Source organism: Microcebus murinus, chromosome 14, assembly GCF_040939455.1.
Source record: "Microcebus murinus isolate Inina chromosome 14, M.murinus_Inina_mat1.0, whole genome shotgun sequence".
NCBI classification, from domain to species: Eukaryota; Metazoa; Chordata; class Mammalia; order Primates; family Cheirogaleidae; genus Microcebus; species Microcebus murinus.
Genome location: NC_134117.1, coordinates 17,333,125 through 17,349,098, shown reverse-complemented (window position 1 = coordinate 17,349,098; position 15,974 = coordinate 17,333,125).

The window sequence follows — 15,974 nt, the reverse complement described above, 5'->3', positions numbered from 1 at the left end:
AGATGATATTTTTCATTTAGGACTCTATTGAGAAAGCTGGAATAGTTAAGATGGTTCAGAAAAGTGTGGCAAAGAAAGAACTAAAACATGGAATTCAGTAGAAATGTTTAAAGGAGATAGTATAGTTTATAGCACAGAGGAGACGATTCAAAACAATGTAAGACTTTTGAAAAGTCTTCGAAGAAAAAAAAGATAAAGGTACCCTGTTGTCCATGGTGGGCAGCATTGGTGAGGGCAAGGTAGAATGGCTTTGGGGAGATCAGGGAGAGCTGGGCCCCCATTTCAGACCCACCACGCCCCATGGTGGAACCTCTGGCAGGCTGCTTAGCTCCTTTGGCCCTCAGTTTTCATCATCTATAAAATGGGGATTATAACACTGATTTCACAGGACCATTTTGAAGAATGAAATTGTACACGTTGAATGCCTACGCCAGTGCTTGGCATAGAGTAGGTATTTATTAAATGGAAGCTATGCTGCACAGCCAAAGAAACAGTCATGAAAGTAAACAGACAACCTACAGAATGGGAGAAAATTTTTGCATCCTACGCATCCGATAAGGGGCTGATAACTAGAATATACTTAGAATTCACAAAAATCAGCAAGAAAAAAATCAGATAACCCTATTAAAAAGTGGGCAAAGGACTTGAACAGAGACTTTTCTAAAGAAGACAGAAGAATGGCCAACAAACATATGAAAAAATGCTCAACATCTCTAATCATCAGGGAAATGCAAATCAAAACCACAATGAGATATCACTTAAATCCAGTGAGAATGGCTTTTATCAAAGAGTCTCCAAACAACAAATACTGGCGTGGATGCGGAGAGAGAGGAACACTCCTACACTGCTGGTGGGACTGCAAACTAGTTCAACCTCTGTGGAAAGCAATATGGAGAATACCTTAAAGCGATACAAGTGAATCTACCATTTGATCCAGCAATCCCATTGCTGGGCATCTACCCAAAAGATCCAATGACACTCTACAAAAAAGACACCTGCACTCGAATGTTTATAGCAGCACAATTCATAATTGCAAGGCTGTGGAAACAGCCCAAGTGCCCATCAATTCAAGAGTGGATGAATAAAATGTGGTAAATGTATACCATGGAGTACTATTCAGCTATAGCACATCTTATATTTTCCTGGTTAGAGCTGCAACCCATACTACTAAGTGAAGTATCCCAAGAATGGAAAAACAAGCACCACATATACTCACCAGCAAATTGGTATTAACTGAGCAGCACCCAAGTGGACACATAGGTACTACAGTAATAGGGTATTGGGCAGGTGGGAGGGGGAGGGGGGCGGGTATATACATACATAATGAGTGAGATGTGCACCATCTGGGGGATGGTCATGCTGGAAACTCAGACTTGTGGGGGGAGGGAAGAAAGGGCATTTATTGAAACCTTAAAATCTGTACCCCCATAATATGCTGAAATAAAAAAAAATAAATGGAAACTATAAATAATAATAGGTGGAAATAACCTGTTATTGCAAGAAAGCCATGAGTTAAATAAAGCACGTTGTCTTTGCAACCTGCTACGTCATGACATGTCTTGGTTTGAAGCAGGAAATCAGCTTGACAGAAACCGGAACTGGTGGGACGTGTTTGGGGAGCAGAAGCATGTTAAGTTGTCAGTGACTGTCAGAGGCTGTGTCAGGGTAAGAGGAGAAACAGTTCTTGGGAATCACCAGGCAGGGAGTTGTCTTTAGTCCCTGTAGGGACTCACTGCGTCTAATAACCTTAGCCCAGGCCTTGATGACCATTGCCATAGAAACCAGCATGTGTGCGCAGCGCCAGTTCATTTCTCAGAGCTTTCTGCCCATGCCAACAGAGCATGGCTCCACGGCTGGGCGAGCTGGTTTTTCTTCCTGGGTGGAGGTCCTGGCTCCTGGCAAGGAGTTGCATCAGCTCAATTTGTGAATCCATAGGCGCCCTGTCCCAGCCGAGAGAGTAGGCATAGAAATCCTGCCACGGTTGGATTCACATATCTAAATGGTCAACACACAACTGAAAAATTAGCCCATGTTACCGTCACAGATCTGTTGACAAGCTGAACGACATGATTCTCAAAAGACAGCAAAGGGCCTGCATTCTTTCACACCATATGGTGGCCTCCTCGGGGAGGGGGGGATGATATTTTCTCACAGTCACCTTCTTCCATCTCAGGGAGTGGCAACGCCAGCTCTTTGGGTTCTGCTTCCTTCCAGGGGACCCAGGCGCTGTCACAGTTCCTCGTATAAATGGAGAGTGGCTTTTCACTTTATGACATGATAAAAATTGTATGAAATTCAATATGGTTTTTTGTTTTCACCCTTCCCACAAATTGTAAAAAATGGCTAGATCTACACCAAGGCAAATTTCATTTCCCTGGGTGCTGAGTTTATATATCACATTTTTCAACTTGGGAAGCATTTTAAAAGCTGAGCCCTTACATCCTTCTGACAAAGGAAGAAAACAGAGAAACTTCTGGCCAATGTGCATTCTGCCTGGGTATGGTATCGGGAGGCAGCTGGCCAGCTGGGATGGCAGAGACGGGAGCGATTTAAACAATGAGCAGATTGGGGTGTAAATTGAAGTTTTGAGTTGAAAATGACTTCTTAGGCTATTGTCCTGCGGTTTACTAGAATGTCAGCTGCACTTCCGTGGAAGAGGCAGCAGAAGTTTACTCTGTGCTGCTCTGTGCTCAGGCACAGGCACCAAGACTCACTGAGCAATTTCCCTGGTGGAGGGCACAGGGCTGGAGATGCCTGATCCTTGACACAATAGTCCATGCATTGATGTCTTTCCTTTTCCCAGTTAGGCCCCCCAGCAAAGCGAGAAGAATGGGTAGAGTTAGCTCTAGAAAATTCTGTTTACAAGATCCTTCTAATTGAAGACAAAATAAGTTAATTTTCTAGAGATTCTGACCTTTAGCTGCTCAATGTCAGAAACATTGAATGGTCACGTGTTCTGCAGTGGGAGGCCAGGTATGGTGGGAGGAAAGTTCTCTGGGCTTCTTTCCCAGGCCCTCCCCCAGCACCTGGGAGAACATCTGTGGAGTCCGATGTGTGGCGGTCCCTGTCCACACCCAACTGCCAGGGCCTACTGTCTTTCCGAGGCATCAAACCTCATCTTTTGCCTATAGGACAGAGGCTCTCAAACCCGAGGATACATCAGAATCGCTGGGCGTGTAAAAGACTTGTTAACAATGCAGATTTCCAGGCCCCAGCAGTTCTGAATTAGTTGATCTGGGGTGACACCCAGGAATCCATATTTTACCCAGCTCCCTGGGTGGTTCAGAGGTTATTCTTTGAGTCTTCTTTCTTTGTCCGTATGAGCTAGTTGTGCCAGAAATAAGATCATTTCCCAAGGTGAACAACTTGTTTATAGTTTTCACCACTTTGGCCTAGTTCTGTTTTTATTTCCACTTTCTCAGGAATGACCCCCTCTTGCTCTCTCACTCTCCGAGATGGAAGAGCGTGGAAAGGACGGAGGCTGTGACGTGAGCCAGTTCCCTGGGGTGTCCGTGCCAGCTTCTTAGCATGTGGAAGCCCCTGGCCTCAGCTCTCACACCTGTAAACAAATCGCTCATAATCCCCTGACCTGTTGTGGGCTTAAGTGAACTAGAGCATGTGGCAGTCTCCAGCGCACAGCCTGGCACATGGAAGGGCTCAGCTGACCTGCTCGAGGTGCCCTGGTACCCAGCCCAGACGTCTGCTGTGGACCCCTCCGCATGCCGCCACCTTCTGAGCAGTTGTTCATCGAGGAAAAGGCCAGTGGGTGGCATCCGGGGTTCCTCCCAGCCTTGCCTAGACTGTGCACACGTGAACAGGCGGCCTGCTAAGGAGGGGGCGTGGCTGGCTGGGAGGCTTTGCCTTGGCGAGGGCTTCCCAGCAGGTGTAAATTAAAGCAGTCATTGTTCACCCAATGTGGCAAGCGTAAGCATGTGACACGTGTGTACTACAGGCCAACAAGGAGTCTGTGTGTGCGTGTGTGTGTGTGTGTGTGTATGAGAGAGAGTGAAAGAGTGTGAGCATGCAAGTGTGAGCGCCTTGAAAAAAGTAAAGGCAGTTTTAGGAAATCTAATCTGTCTTGTTGCATTTCAACCCAACGCCATGCGATTTCTGTGACGGCCAGGAGTAACAAATTGAACATCTCCTCAAGCTAAAGGGTAATTATGTCCCTGGGCCAGGATTTAAAATGCCTTTTCCACCAGAGCGATGAGGCCTGACCGAGGGATTGGATGTGCTGTCATCTGGCTCCCACGGTTGGACGGATGGCCCCGCGTGTGAGGTCACACGGCTGTCACTCACGCAGCTCACGTCTGCCACGAGGCACCTCTGCGCCAGGACTCGTGCTGAACACGGGGGCCTCCGGGGCGGGTGGGAACCAGTCCTCGTTCTTAAGGAGTCCCCGAGCTAGTGGGGGAGACAAAGAGATGAGGTCAGGGTGGCTGTGGCTGCAATGTGACAAAGCAGCTCTCAGGTCACACTGCCTGGGTGACAGTGTCAGCCCGGCCACTCGGGCACGTCATCCAACCTCTGTGAGCTTCAGGAACTCACTTGTAAATTTAGGACTAGAATTTTGCCTTTTTCGTGGAGTTAGTGAGAGGATTAAAGAATATAATGAATATATATTTTTGATGCCGTAAAACCATAATGATGGTTACTAAGACTTAATACAATTATCATTTGTAGTAGAAGTCCTAGCAGGGGTAGTTATAGCAGTGGCTGCAATAGTATTGGGCAAGTGTTGCCCCAAATGTACAGACCATCTCTCAGGGGGCTAACAGTTTAGTTGACTGTCGGGGGACATGCTCTGCTGGTGATTTTATTGCTGTCCCTGCTGCTAGAGGAGGCAGGTCAGGGTGTGGGTGCCTACCTAGAAAGAAGCAGAACAGATGGTCGGCCTAGAAAAGTGAGTAGAACCCAGAACTTCAGCCTTCCCGGGCACTGGGCCAGGACACACACACTCAAAAATGGAGCATAAGTTAGGGCACATTCTAGACCTGCCAAGAAGTAAAAACTGTCCTTCTCTGGTGTCTGCTAGCTTAGAGAAGCAGCAGGAGAGAAGTAGGGGAAATTTCCACCAAATGGTGTTCCCAAAAAGGAGGAACCTTTAGGGGTGTAGTTCACCAGCCTAGTGTGTGTGTGTGTGTGTGTGTGTGTGTGTGTGTGTGTTGGCTGGGCCATTTTTTTATTCATTCACGGATTCATTTATTCAACTGTTGAACACCCATTTTAGAATGCATAAACTCCACAAGTACTTAGTGAACATCTACTGTGTACAAAATACGTATCTTGCCTAAGATCACACAGCTGGTGAAGTAGCTTTGGGACTCAAAAGAGTTCAACATTGCCCACTAGAGTCCTTGGGATAAATTGTTCCTCTGGGGAATAATTCATCAGAGTTCATCAGCCCCAGAGAGGGACTGGTTCATTTTTTTTACTCATTCACTAATTTACTTATTTAAATCATTTGTTCACCCACTCAACAAATTAGAGTTTCTTCATTCCAAAAATGTTCACTTAGTATCTACAAATGGCGAGGTGTCTACTACGTGCTGTCTGCTGGTGTGAAGTCTCCCCCCACATGAGAGCAGGGGGACATTGGGGTATTTTGAGTATTTGGTGACTTGCTCATCATGACTTATCTGGTAAGTGATGGTCCTGGGATTTGCACTTTGCTTTGCTGTAGTTTGGTGTTTTACATTTATCCTGTATCACTCGAGATAGTTTAGGTCAAGAGCATTATTATAATACTTTTCTGCCTGCGTTTAGTCTTAAAGTTTTCCTTATGCAATTGATGACATAGTGCCATGGTGGCTTGTCTGCAAATGCAGTGTCCAACAATCCCAGTCCTCCTTAGATGCAGAAGCCACTCCTCTCATTGAGGGGTGGAGTCTGTTTCCTTCCTCTTGAGTCTGCCCTTATGACTTGCTTTGACCATTAAAATGCAATGGACTTGATGCTGTACCAGTTTCCAACCTAGTCCTTAAGAGACCCGCCAGCTTCCATGTTTGCTTTCTTGGAAGCTGTGTAAAGGCCTACTTGAGAGGATAAGAGACTATGAAGAAAGAAAGAGAAACTCAGCTGCACCTAAGCCACGACAGCCTGTCCCAGCTTAGGTGCCAGACACGTGGGCGAAGCCATCTTTGCTCTCTGGCCCAGTAGAGGCGGCTGACACCATGCAGAGCAAAGACAAACCTCCATGCCGAGCCCTGCCCAGGTTGCAACATCACAAGCAAATAAATGACTGTTGTTTTAAGACACTGATTTTTGAGGTTGTTTGTTATGCAGTGATAGATAACTGAGATGAGCATGCCAAGTGTTCTTTAATTCTCATGCCAATCTTAGTAGTTTCCAGCCCCACTGGGCAAGTGCAGCTAATTTACCCTTCACTTTGCATATGTCTGACCCAGCCTAATACCCAGAGCTGAGGGTTTTGCAGATGAGGAAACGAATACAAGGAGACTAAGGTCATGTGTCTCATAGTGGTAGAGGTGGGCTTCAAACCCAGGTGGTCTGACTCCAGTGTCCATGCTTGTAAGCACTGTGCTTCCTTACCTAGGTTCTCCCAACTCCCTCAGGTGTGCCTGAACCTTCGGTGCCCTTAGCCACAGGCTCAGAGCAGAGCCACAGTCCTGGGTTTGATTGCATGGGAGTTAATTTTAGTCTGAAACAAAGCCACACTTTGCTGGTTCACTCCAGCCAGCCAGCCCATAGCATTGTGTTGCAGGACAGAGGAGGAGCAGGCATGAGTGTCTCATGTGGATAGTCCCCACCACTGGACAGACCATTCAGAAACTGTCTGGCACGGCATAGCCTTCTTACAACCAAAGGGACACACGCTCTTCCAGTTGAAGGGGCTGTGATGGGTCTGGAAGAGCCCTTTCCAGATCTGAGGGACACAAAGTCTTGTCCACACACACAGGGGTCTCCCAAAACCCTCCCTGAGCCTGCACGGTCACCTGGCGTCATTTTGAACGTACTGAACGTTGCAGCCCAGAGCTGTCACCACTGCAGCATGGCACAGGCCACGCACGAGGCAGCACCCTACATCGCCCTACCCCTGCCAGGCAGGAATCATTACTGGCATTTTGCTAATGACAAAATGGAAGAGCAGAATTGGAACCTTCTCCGGTGCTGGACTCGCCCTGTCCCCAGCCCTGCTCCCCAACAGGAGCCCCGTGGCAGCCACCGGGCGACGAGAGCGTCCGGCTGTCAGTGAGAAGGTTGTGGTCATCCTCCAGGGTTCCCAGTGTGCTTGTATTTGTTCATTAAGTTATTCACTCCCTCACCTCACACGTGCGCATCTGTGCCAGGAACTCACGCCGGTGCTGGGGACGCAGTGGTGCACGGGGCAGACAGACCGGGCTGTTCCCAAGGGGCTTGCATTCTAGTGGCAGGACGTGGCTTCTCCAAATGAGGAGATGGTGTGAGGACACCCCTTCCTGACGTTTGCTGTGACCCTCCAAAGAGGCAAGGTGTCCCGTTCCAGCAGCTCTAGGAATGGAGGACTCGCCTGTAACGGCGCCACCTGTTCGTTCGATTGCAAAGGCACCTGCGCTCCTTTCCTTCCCGGCACAGACGCTAATACACGTCCTAGGCTGGCGGGAGTCTTCCTGCTGTCCCAGATCTGAGCTGAACGGGCTCGGTGAAAAAGCAACAGAGTCTTTCTCCAGCAGGTGGTATTCCAGAAACCTTCTGATCTCTGTTGAAGGGAACTGAGCCCAAAACTCTGAGCCCGGTATAGAGAGGCCAGCTAATTTATTTTGTCTGCTGGTCCAGTGGTTTATTCAGTACTTATTTGGCATTCAGAACTGTGTGAGAATTTGTTGGTGATACCAAAATAGTAGAAATAATAAAAATAAAATTGTTTTGAGGGTTTATGATCCAGATGAGGAGCAGGACGTTCCCATGCGAAAGAGCTGAGCAGTGCTGCAAAGAGCGGGCAGAGGATGGCAGGGCAGGACAGATGGCACCGGCGAGGGCCACTGTGGCATTGGGGGAGGTTGAGTTGGTGCAATTCCTGCTGGAACGCAAAGGATGGGATGGCCTCACAGAGGGGGAGGCAAGCAAGGAAAAAGCCATTTTGAGTGGGCAGAAGTGTGGATTTAGTGACAAGAAAGGAGCCAGAGGTGAGAGTAGAGAGATTCCCTGTGGTCCGGGAGTGTGCTGAAGGAGGGGCCTTCAGAGGCTGGTGGCACAAACCGGTCCTTTGACACTGGAGGAAGGTGCGGTACCCAGAGGTTGTACAAATTAGGGAGATGAGCCCAGGGCTGGAACCTTCTTGCCTGGGTGCCTCCAGCCTGCGGTTTCCTTCTCTCTGGGATACGTGCCAAGGAGCTGGGGCACAGTCAGAGCCAGTCTGGTGTGGGGAGGCCTTGGATGGCAGGCTGAGGCTTTAGAATCGTATCCTGGAGGCAACAGGACGCGCTGGAGGTTTCTGAGCAGGGAGCCAAGTCATAATGTTAACAGTATATTAAGAGTAAATGGCGATCAATGTTGAAAATTCTCCAATAGATATTTTTCTGTCTCAAACCCACTGCATGGTTACCCTATCACCTGGGAGTTTTCCATTTTTTTCCCCTCCTTCTTTTCAGCCAAGCAGTTCAACTCAAGTTCTTTCTTCCTCTCCCCATCTTCAGGATTTCCCCTGGGAAGGGCAAATTTCTCATTCCTTTAGTATGCAGGGTAATTTCCCTGACCACCGTTGTCTTGAGTTTGCCTTTGGAATCTTGTCCGTTACCCTTAGCACTTTCATAAGCCATTTTCTCCAGAGCGTTCACCACCTAAAAGTTTTGGTGAGTGGAATATTCTCTTTCTCTCTATATTATATTCAGCACCAAAGGTTATACTTGAATTGCTGTTATTTATAAAATGTTTAATAGGAAAAAGGACCCTACCCCAAGACTGGTTTTATTTCATCGTTTGCCCAAGGGAAGACTCCAGCCTATAATTTTGCCAGTAGCTCTTAGACTAAAATATCTTTGGCTACAGAAATGAGAAATGAGTTGGCGAGATGGGGAATGAGAAATTGCCTTGGATATAAATGCAGATTCCTAGTGTGAGGTGCCATGATACTTTCTAAACCAGGGATTGGATGTTGGCTTGGTTTGGAGTGTGAGTTGGTTGATATTGCACAAGTCTGAGATGGCATGTGGAAAAGGGGGCTGAGTTTGGCAGAGGGGTGTGTGTGTGTTTGTGTGCACATGTGCATGAATCTTCTGGGTCTCTGGGTGCCCAGGTCTGCCAGCTCTGGTCAGCACAAGTGACTACAAAAGCAAAGAAGAGCTTGAATCTTGCTTAGCAATCAGAAGACAAAAATCATTACAGAAAAGTCCTCTCCCTGTTGCCTGTCTTATATTGGGAAGAGCATTGGTTCTGGCAAAATTTTGCTCAATCTGTAGAAGCGTCCGTTCGATAACCTACCTCCAAGATTCCTTCTGAAGCCAAGAAGTCAAGCTTCACTATTATTTAATAAAGTTTCAAGATAGTATTTTTTTTTTTTTAAGGATTCTCCTGTGCTAGTGGCTGAGGAAGTCTTGCTTATTTCCCCTTCTGCATTTATTTATTTTATTTTTTGCACATAGACACTGATTATAAAAAATAGCTCTGAGGTTGATAAAAACCAGCCTTCCCCAGCCTGCTCAGGGAGCTGCCTTATTTCCAATTATCCAACTCACTGGCTGCTAAAGTATTGCTCCTTCAGCGCTACAGACAAGAGGAATTAGTTACAGAGGCAAATTGCTTTGTTGTGTTTCTCGCCTGAGCCATAATTCGTGTGGAGGGGCGTCGGGCGTTGTGCTGGGATCCTTATTCACAGCGCAAGTGTGCGTGAAAGCTCGGCCCCACCTCGGGCACCGCTGGGGGACTGCCCATCCGTCACCTGAACCAGAGCCGGACAAGCACGCTCTCCACCATTCTTTGGGCCAGGTGCCTTTGCATTCTAATGAACCGCCACAACTTCTGATTATTTACCATTCCTAATTATAAATACATAGTGTCCCAAATGCTTTCGGAACTAGAAACACCTCGTAGAATGCAATGCCCCATGGAATCAGAATATTTTAAAATGACAATGAATATTTATAAGAAGCATTGTCTTTGCTGTTGCTCAGATCCCAGTCTGAGTCCTGCCTCTGCCACTTTTCGGTTCTGTTGAATCTCTGTTTGCTCATCAGCAAAAGGTGGTCAGTGCTTATCCGAGAGGTGACACAGGACTGGGTGAAATAACACATGTGAGTCATGTCGCCCGATATCTGGTACCTAGAAGGCATGCAGCTATTGATAGTTTCCTTCCTTGGGCCAGGTAGACTCTGTTTAATTCACCTCTCACTTATTGAGTGTCTACTGTATGCTAGACAGTGAGTGGGGGTCTGGGGCTACAGCAACAAATAAGATGTAGTCCCTGCTCTCTGGAGTCATGTAGCATAGATTAAGCATAGTAGAATATGTGACAAACTGTTTAATGTAAGAATACATACAGTGAGACTTCCACCTCTCCTGACCAGTTTGGCCTTGTGCTCCCTGAAGTAGCAAGGTACAATTGAAAAGCCAGCTTAGCTTCTTTTTTCTTTCTTTCCTTCCTTCCTTCCTTCCTTCCTTCCTTCCTTCCTTCCTTCCTTCCTTCCTTCCTTCCTTCCTTCCTTCCTTCCTTCCTTCCTTCCTTCCTTCTTCTCTCTCTCTTTCTCTCTCTCCCTCCCTCTCTCTCCCTCTCCCCCTCCTCCTCTCTCCCTCCCTCTCTCTCTCTTTCTTTTCATTAATTTTTTTTTATTTCAGCATATTATAGGAGTACCAGTGTTTAGGTCACATATATTGCCTTTGCCCCACAGGAGTCAGAGCTCTAAGGGTGTCCATCCCCCAGACAATGCGCACCGCACCCATTAGGTGTGAATATGCCCATCCCCTCCCCCCCACCTGCCTGACACCTGATGAATGTTACTACCATACATGCATGTAAGTGTTGATCAGTTAATACCAATTTTCTGGTGAGTATATGTGGTGCTTATTTTTCCATTCTTGTGATACTTCACGTGGTAGAATGGGCTCCAGCTCTATCCAGGATAATACAAGAGGTGCTAGATCACCATTGTTTTTGTGGCTGAGTAGAACTCCATGGTGTACATAATACCATATTTTATTTTATTAATTCACTCATGTATTGATGGGCACTTGGGTTGTTTCCACATCTTTGCAATTATGAATTGTGCTGCTATAGACATTCTAGTACAAATGTCTTTATTATAGAAGGTCTTTTTTTTTTCCTTTGGGTAGATGCCCAGTAATGGGATTGCTGGATCCAATAGTAGTTCTACTTGTAGCTCTTTGAGGTATCTCCATGTTACTTTCCACAGAGGTTGTATCTAGCTTTCTTTTTAGTTGGCACTCTTTGGTTTTGATTTTGTCATTGTCTTGCTGTGTAAACTGGAATAAACCCCTTTCCCATGTACAGCCTCTAGAATCTTGGAGGCAGAACTCTCAGAGCTTTGGAAGGCATGAAACACAATCGCAAGTGCACAGCCACCCAGAATGCTTAAATTTTAAGTATTCTCTTTTAAGTAAAAACATGTTTTTTAAGAAAAGTTTTAGGTTGAAAATTTTCTCTGAATATTGAGCCTTGGGGAATCTGTGTGTTCCTGGAGGTGGCACAGTCTCTCAGCTTCATACCGTCTCTTGCTTAAGGTGGCTTGTTAGGCTCCGGGCAGTGTTGGTGCCAGCCTGGTTGGAACATGAATGTGTATCTTTTGATCTGTGGGATGGAAAAGAGGATAGGCAGGCTCAGGAAGAAACTTCTGGACATAGGAATCCAACAGCCCAGACATTTCAAACACCTTCGTTTATTCAGCTTGCACTGGCTGCCCAGCTTGGGGGTGGGGTGTGTGGGGACGACGAGTGGTAGGGAGCCGGGGGTAGGTGTGGGTGGGTGTGTCTGTGTAGCAGGGGTGGTGGTCTGTAGGGAAATGGGAAGAGGATTGGGTGCTGGGGGTCTTGTCCCCAAACTGTTTGCAGAGCAAGCTTACTCTTTTCCCTTGAACTTCAAGTTTATTTGGGGGCAGCTGTGCTGCTGATTGAGATTATCCATACAACAAATACGCAGTGAGGGCCTACTATGTGCCAGGCCTTATTCCAGGCCTGGGCATGCAGCGGTGAATGAAACAAGGTCCCAGCTCTCGTGGAGTTAACTTAAGGGGGTGCTCAAGTACCTCCAGCATCCCTTTCTCCCTCAGCTACTTTTCATTTTCTAGTATTGTCCCTTCCCGGGACACCATGACCATATTGCCTGGGATACCCCAGAGGAGGGGACCAAGGCAACCAGTAAATTACGGAGTTCACTTTTTCACATATGAACTGAGAGATCGCAAAGGAAGGGAAAGGATGTGATCTGTCTGCAAAGTGTTCTTGGAAGAAATGACTATTTAGCCCTATGAGAGAAAAGATATTAGTCCAGGCAGGGGACAAGATGAACAATGGCTTATAATACTGCATCATTACAGATATTCCTTGAAAAGAAACAAGCTAAATCACAATTTACTCAAAGCTCAGCATTTTACTGGCTTGATGTTGTTGCTTTCTAAGCACGCTCTTCTGAGTGACTAGGAAAGGAGGGCAGGAAGGATATTGCTATCTGAGCTGCTGGGATGATGCTTAATTACTGTCAGTGGCACTGGTTCCTTGTGCCTTTTGGCCTTGATTTCAGGACTAACTTATTGTATGGAAACTTGAGCCTTTCCCCATGAATGGCCATTGAAGTCTTAGGGCCAGAAAGCGCAGAGCTGATGGTGGCATGAAAGATTGAGCAGGTAACCACTCCAGGTACTTAAAAGTAGGCATGAGCTTTGCTTCCATGAGATGGACAAGCACTTGTGCCTGCTGTGGGCTGGTGGTTGGGGTTCTCTTTCACAGCTAACTACAGCCTCAGCCCACCGGGGACATGGATTTCCTAAAATTAATGCTTTGTAAAGAATAGTTTCTAGGGTTCATGTGCTCAGGTATTTGGAAGTTTCTCTTTTTCCTCTTCTTCCGATCTCCTTCCTCTTCCCCTCTCCTAGTCTTTAAAATGAAACTCAGGTCTGTTTCCTGGCTTCTGAGATGTGTTCACGTGGCCTCCCAGAAGGCTGAGTCTCAGTTTCCCACCGTGGGAACCTGCTCATGAATATCCCCTTTATTAGCTTGGTGCTTTTCCCTGGCTACTCCCCGGCTATTCCCTACTCCTTTAATGGGGATTCCTAGAGTTTTCTTCCAAATAACCTGCTTGGTCCCAGATCCTTGTCTCAGCGTCTGCTTTTGGGTGGACACAAGCTTAAGCCTACAGGTGGGTACACAGAAAGCAGCACACTCTACCCACCCTTCTATACCTTCCTTTTTCTAATTTCAAGATACAGTGGGGGTGGTTTAGTGCCATATGTGTGTTTATTTAGAGTTCCATTGTAGAACACACATCCACTTAAACCTCTGCCAAACTTTGTATTTTGTTTCATGGAACTAAGCCCTGGGGTGTAGAAAAACATGGGCTCTCATCTGGCTAGAGGTAAGAGTGACTCAGGAAGTCCCCCTTGTGGGGTGTGATGCAGGAGGCTGGACATTTTGCTTATATTCAACTGCTTGGTCACTAATCTCCCCTGTCATCAGATGGTAGCCTTGGTCCCTCAGACAGGACTGAGTCCTCAGCCCACTGGTGAATCCTGAGAGAGCTGGACAATGACAGCCCCTTCATTCCTTCAGTCCCCGAGGTCTGGGAGGCACCTGTAGCTCCTATTGTAGGCCCCGGTCTTTAGAGCAGAGGTTGCACTTATTTTATGCATATGTTTAAAAGTTAAAATGGAACTAATAATTAAAAAATTGGGAGTGTTCACTTGCAAATCTGAATACTTGGCTTCTTTTGCAAATTGGGAAGATCTGGCGAAGCCCAGTTCATGCTTGTGCAGCCAGCAGTCTCCTGGGCCCAGCAGCAGTGAATCTTCTTTCTTGGCAGGACCTGCGCTCTCCTGCCTGCCCCAGCCCCCACCCTTGCTCCCCGCCTCAGCACAGGCCAAGAGCCTATCGCTCTCTACCACTACGCTTGCACTATTATTATTTTTTATAATAGAGGGATATTCCTCTGCATCCATGTCTCTAGAGCGAGAAACTAAAATAGAGTCAGGAGAAGGCTTGCTCATGTGAAGAAAAGTAGGAGTAAGCATTTTTCAGGGTGGAAATGAAGACTGCTTCTGCCTGGCCTCTGCAGGCACCTGGGTTGGGCAGCCCGGCCTTGCGGTTGGGAGGGGGCTTGGCTGTCTGTCAACTGAGTCTAACTGGCAGCTTTCCTGGCTATAGGGTGGCACATTGAGTTTTCTGTATTTGCAAATAGGTTTGCGGAGAGGCAGCCCATTCTAAATGGCTCTTTGATTTCCCTTCTCTTTAGGAGGAGCTTCTTAAAAGAAGTGCGTTCTCTCTCTCTTAATCATGACTCAGCTCCAGCAAGTGACCTGTAGACAGAGATACTTCATCGTTGTCACTGGTGACACAGCACTGGGCTGCGTCTTCTCTCTCCTCTTTCTAGACCTCTCCCCACCCCATCTGCATCCCTGCACCAAAAGTCGTACCCTTAGGAGTCAAGGTAATGCGAATGGGCCAAAAGAGCATCGTCTAGATTGTGCAGTAAAACATTCTTCCTGCAAGAACCAATTGCTTTTGCTCCCATGGTACCAACCCTGTAAACATGGCAACTAATCTTTATAGATAAATCACTTCTCTGGGTCCATTAAGCTCCCTCTTGAGAGGGTTTAAGCCCTTGGGACAGTTTTGTGGCCAGTCACATTTGCAGAGTCACTATCTTGAGCAACGAGGTAAAAATTGCTTCACTTGTTTGGAGGTGACCCAGACAAATGAGGCGAGCTTGAATCAATTTGGGGACCAAACTCTAGGCTGTCCAAGGCAAACAAATGGGTCAGAAATGAAAGGGCCGAGGGACCATGCTTCCCTCCTGATTCTCAGGCAGCATCTCAACACACCAGACATTCCACAGGTGGCCTCTGCCTTTAGAAAGAGCTGGAAAATATCTCCTGGGAACAGGGTGGGGGGCCCCAGAGGACACTTGAACATTTTTCCAGTCTCTGGGGGAATTAGCTGGCAGTTCTTATACCTTCAGAGATTTCTGGGAAGGAAGCAAAGATGGCCATTTCCCTTTGCAGTCTTTCTTGTAACACTGGGATTCTTGCATAGGTTTGACCTTTTGGTGGAGGCCACACCTTTCCCTAGAAGACAGAGTTGGCTCAGGGTGGAAATCAGCCTCCAAGGGTTAGCTCAAATCTGGGCTCAGAAAGTGAAGGAATCTGTTCATTTGGAGGCAGCAGTTCTCAAATTTGCAAGCACAGGAATCACCTGAGGCTCTTCTTATTTTCTGAGCCTCACCTGCTAACATTTTGGTTTGTTAGGTTGGAGGTGGAGCCCAGGAATCTGCATTTTAACAATCAGTGGCTCATTCTGTTGCAGCTGCTCTTTAGATCGCACTTCCGTGGAACTCCAGCTCAGTGGTTCTCAACAGCCACTTCATAAATTTTTTCAACTAGTAAGAAAAGTGCTTAAGGATTTATGAGTATGTCCTCAAAACGTGGACTTCGGTGCTGCTTCAACACAGACTTATTATTTTGAATTTAACACAATGGAATGATAAATTATTCATCCCCGGTTGAAAAAAGGAACTCGACTCAACATCTGGGAGCTGAATGCAGCATGCAGATCGCTTATGCTATTTCTATAAAATGAAATTCAGTTTCCATCGAGGCGGGTGTGCGGCTTTCTTTTTCCCTTGCCTTGCAGGTTGCTCTGCCCTGCTGAGAGTCTGAAGAGGGCTTGTTATGTGGGGAGAAACTGGCAACTAAGCTTCCTATCAACTTCTTTCAGCCATTTCTCCCTTCCCTGCACAAGGGTCCCAGGTCATTGGTTCCCAAGTGTTGGTATGTGAGCAATCCTTTGGAGAGTTTGCTAAAAATGTAGATTTCTGG